The 4,757-nt window shown below is 47.3% G+C and overlaps 1 long non-coding RNA gene across 1 annotated transcript; it reads left to right on the top strand.

The window, feature by feature from the left end:
* Positions 1-508: 508 nt before the first annotated feature.
* Positions 509-4,459, top strand: LOC117285225. Its single transcript, XR_004516216.1, has 3 exons — positions 509-2,552; positions 2,777-2,966; positions 4,121-4,459. It is a non-coding gene; the product is annotated as an uncharacterized LOC117285225 (long non-coding RNA).
* The last annotated feature ends 298 nt before the right edge of the window (positions 4,460-4,757 follow it).

Raw genomic sequence — 4,757 nt, 5'->3', positions numbered from 1 at the left:
AAAAAAAAAAAAAAAAAAAAAAAAAAAAGCACCAAACATATTTGTTAAGTGATGAAGAGGGTTCAGAATCACTTTGTAGCTTTTTTTCCATACTCAGGGATCAAACTCAAAACCTTGAGCTATAGAGGCAGGCACAGTGCCACCGAGCTAAACCCTTAGTCCACTCTGTAGTTTCTTGAATTTTGGCTCACTGAAATACTTAAAAAACATTTAAAGAAGAAATTAGTAAGACTTTTATTAATATTCTTATAGATTCTTACACCTGTTCTGTGTTAGCCACAGTAGAGTTTGGAAATCAGCCTAGAAAACGGAGAGGTGGTGTAGGTGAAAGAACCCAGGATAAACCGGTGTGGTGGTACACACCTGCTATCTCAGCACTATGGTAGGCTAAGGCAGGAGGATCTAAAATTCAGGCCAGCCTGGCCAATTTAGCTACCTTAGCAATTCTCTGTCTCAAAAAACAAGAGCAAAACAAAAGAAAACAACTGGAATATCTCAGTGTGAAGGCCCAGGTTCAATCCTCAGTCCTTAAACAAACAAACAAACAAACAAACAAACAAACAAGAAAGACATTCAAAGGTGGTTGACTTCTAAGACTCCCAAAGAAAATCGAATCCTAGGAGAGTTTATAGAAAATACTAGTGTTTTGGAAAACAAACACTGGAAAAGACTTCTGAATACCGGCAAGCTGGGCAGCACTGAGTCAAACAACTTTTTGCGGTGCATGTTCAGTACATGTCTCAAAGGTTTTATTGAAAAAACCTACTTTAGAATATATTTTATTGTAGTATAAGATGCATGCTCATGGTCAAAGATGTAGAATGCCCCTTCGGGCATTAGGGTCGGGACCTCGTAGGACTCCCCAAAGGCTCACTGTGTTGAGTCTCAGTTGCTGATGGGCTTTTGGGAAGTGAAGGCACTAACTTCAGTGGATTAATTTATAATTTGATGGCGTTATTGGTAGGGGATGGAGATAGCAGACAGGGCCCACCTGAAGGGAGTAGATCGGGGGGTCATGACCTTGGGGACATTTGTCCCTGGAATCTTCCTCTCTGGCTCTTTCCTGTCTCTGCTCCCTGGCTGCCATGAGGGCAGCAGCTCTCCTCCATCGCTCCTTTCCGCCGTCATGTTTCTGCCTCTCCACAAGCTGACAATCAATGGAGCCTAGACCCTGGACTACAACCTCTGAAACTCTGAGCCAAAATGAATCTTTCCTCGTTTAAATCGCTATTCTCAGGTATTTTGTCAGTGAGGAGAAGCCGACTAACATATCCTGCATAGAAACTCACTGTGATCTCTCAGAAGACCACTGAATTCTTCCACCTCTTTTTGGAAAAGCTCCCCACGAAGCCTGAGCTGTTCCCATACCCTTCTGACAATCCATACCGAGAAGTTGGCAAAGAGAAGCAAGCAGAAGTCTATGAAGCACTGGGAGAGGGTGTCTTCTGCCAGCAGCCCAGATCCAACTGAGAGGCCGTGGCCAGGTGCCCATGAAAGGGTCACTGTGGTTTGAATGTGTCTCAGCGTGAGGGCTGGGAACCTTAATTCCTCCACACAGCAGTGGTCGGGGGAGAGGCCTTGTGGGAGAGGCGTGGGTCATCATGAATGGACCTATGATTTTCTCCCAGGAATGGCTGAGCTGCTGGGCGGCTTCAGCCCCCTTTTCTCTCATGTGAGCTTTTTCTTTCCTTTCAACTTCCACCACATTGGGAGGCAGCACAGGGCTTTCTCTCTCCAGACACAGCTACCTATGGTGGCCTCCAGATCAAGAGCAAAGTAAATGTCTTCTCTCTCTAAGTTACCCGTCTCTGGTATTCTATGATAGCAACATAAAATGGGTTCAACAAGGTATTAATAAATATATACTCTGGCTTTACCCCTACTTCTGGCAGAGGGGACTCCTGGGATCTGCTGGCCCTCAGGTAGCAGCAGGGAGGAGCAGGGAGGACGAAGGTGGGAGAACCCTGCACCCCCCGGAATAGGGGGATCCTATTCTGATGACTTTATCCAATCTCCCAAAGGTTACATATCCAAATAGCATTTAATGTATGCATTTGGGGGTTAAGTTTCCAGGACACAAACTTTTGGGAGAAACATTCAAACCAAGAAAGAAGACATATTCATTACGATTGGTGTAACAATAAAATAGCTAAATAATGTGTGACATCATCATAAGTGTCTACTTAATGTAGCTCGGGGAAGACTGCTGCCAGGGACGCAGGGTCAGAGGGCCTGAGGTTTTCTTGGAAATGCTGTGCACTAAGTTTTCAGTCTCCTCTTCTACAAAATACGAATGCAGGAAATAATAATAATAATAATAATAATAATAATAATACATAATTTGAGGGATTCTGGGGGATAAGAGAATAAGGACAGTAATAGCAGACACTCATATAGAACCTACCATGTGCCGGGCACTTTTCTAAGCATGTAGCATATGTTAACTAACCTAAGATCATGATGTTCTAATCACCCCCATCCTACAGGTGAGCTGCTGAGAGTACAGAGAAGCTGAGTAACTGGCCCAACCACACAGCTAAGAAGTGGCCAAGGTAAGGTTGGAACCCGGGCAGTTCAGTAGTGTGTGTCTGAAGAAGGCTTTGCAACTAGAAAATGCTACCTAAGCCGGGTTATGATCTGTTATTGCTGTCAATGAAGGGCTCCTAGTGGCAGCCTGGCCTGTCAGATCTCTGAGGTCCCTGGCAGGAGGCTTCCTGCCAATGGAAGGGGCTGAAGGAGACTCCTGGGAACAGGGGAGCTGTGCTTTGTCTTTTAGAAATCAGGTGGTACCTTCATTTGAGTCTGCTGCCAGTGACGAGGCCATGCAAAGCAGCTCAGGGAAAGCAGCTTCACTGTTCTTCAATGAGAAGCGCGCGGAGGCCTCCCAGGTGACTGCTCAGATGAAGTCCTGGGAAAAGTTCTTGCCATCTCATCTCTGCACTCTTGGGACACTGGGTGAGCCTCAGGTAAAACGGATCAGGCTTCCTGTGGAGTGGGAGTGGGTGGGGTGTCCAAAAAAGGGACCGCTGGGCAGGCAAACATCATGTGCACCACAACCTCTCCGCTCCTGCGGTCCACAGGTCAGCTCTGGCAGCAGCACTGGGGAGCTCTGAGAAATGCATGGGCCCCGCAGGGCCTGTGGAGGCCAAACTTGCATTCTAACAAGATCCCAGGGGATTCCCGTGCACAAGGAGGTCTGGGAAGTGTGGGGAGGTAGAGAACTTTCAGGAAGAGACACAGTTTCTCTTCTCTGTCTCACTCCTCCTCTTCTTCTCCTGCGTAGGTTCTTGTGCATTTAGTACATTCTATTCTGAGTTGTCTCATAGTAAGTGTACATAGGGAGTAGAGTGTGATATTTCCACGTGTACATGCTATGTTCTGATCAGATCAGAGTAACTGGCATCTTCATCACCTTGGACAAACCTCATGTGACACGCAGAGTCCTGTCCACTAGCTCTTCTGGAGTAGAGAATGAGTTGTAGCCAGCCCTTCTCCTCTTCTGCATGGCCGTGTGCATGGCGTGTTTAAATTGCTGCTCCCATCAAGAAAATTGTCCCAGCCAAGAAATATGGAAAAGACGGGCAGGGAGGAGTAGTGCTACTCTCAGGTCTCCACAGGAGCCCACACTTCACAGGGCTCCCTGCTGTGGCCCTGCTTTGGCCATGAGTGTCCCATTGGCTGAGCCCATGGGCACAAGGGCAGTGTCCACCTGTGTCTGCCCCCGTCCTCCTAGACCCCACGCCCAGTGCTTGGGATCCGTTAATTCCCTGAACAAGTATGCTTTCTGGAGGTGCACGTGGGGCTCTTCCCTGTCGTTGGACTCTGGGCACCTGGATCCAACTGCTGTGAGCGGTGTGACCTCAGGCTGAGAAGAGCAGAGCTGGCTGCCCCCAGTGTGCTCACCTGAGGTGGGACAGGTGGTCCTCTTCCCAACCCCGGCTGTGATCCCGGTTCCTCCCCCTTCTCTCATGGCCCTTCCCTCACCAGAAGGCTCTTAGCAATGTTGGAGGAAGGGAAAAAGAAGGGCTCAAACGGAGCAGCCTGTGGGAATCTGGATGACCCACTCGGTCTCCAGCGTTGTCACCTCTTACAGAGCTCTCACTTTTCTTTGTTCTCATAGGCAAACATCTTCTACCTGTGCCACTGGCTATCTTGGCACTGAATCTTCATCTGGTCTATTCTGTGCCTGGAATGTGGCTGAGGTGTCCTTGATGAAGCCCCTCGGGGTGCTGGATGATCCAGAGGGGAGACAACGCCAGTGGGCGCCAGCTGAGGCCTGACTTTTCTAGGTGCTCAAGACTGTCTACAGTTTCTTGGTACGGCAGGTGCTTTACCGATGATACCCATTAGATGTCGCTGTTGTCATGTTGGAAATCCTGTACCGGACTTCTATCAGAACCATTCCCCACCATGCTTTGATTTCATTAGTTTTACAACATAAATGTGTCCATTTTTAAGTCAGAGGGCAGATTTTTCTCTATAAATTCATGGGATCCTTATTTCCACGTTGTCACTGACTTCCCATTACTTTGTTGTTGTTTTTTCCTTTCCTGGGGATATGAGCTTCTCTGTGCATAGCAGGTGCGTACTTACTGTGCATAATTTGAATAGAATTGAAAAGGGGAAAGTTCCTGAGGATTTGAATTCTATTTTAGCTTACTACAGTATCATTTATTTTTTTCTTAAAAAATTAAATGAATGCTTTGATTCCGCAGGGATTCTCAACGGGTCTTACGCCAAGTTCAGGGTGCATTTGT

This window comes from Fukomys damarensis, unplaced genomic scaffold (genome assembly GCF_012274545.1).
Source record: "Fukomys damarensis isolate Sample0158 unplaced genomic scaffold, DMR_v1.0_HiC HiC_scaffold_7, whole genome shotgun sequence".
Classification (NCBI taxonomy): Eukaryota; Metazoa; Chordata; class Mammalia; order Rodentia; family Bathyergidae; genus Fukomys; species Fukomys damarensis.
This window is presented reverse-complemented; position numbering and strand designations above follow the sequence as displayed.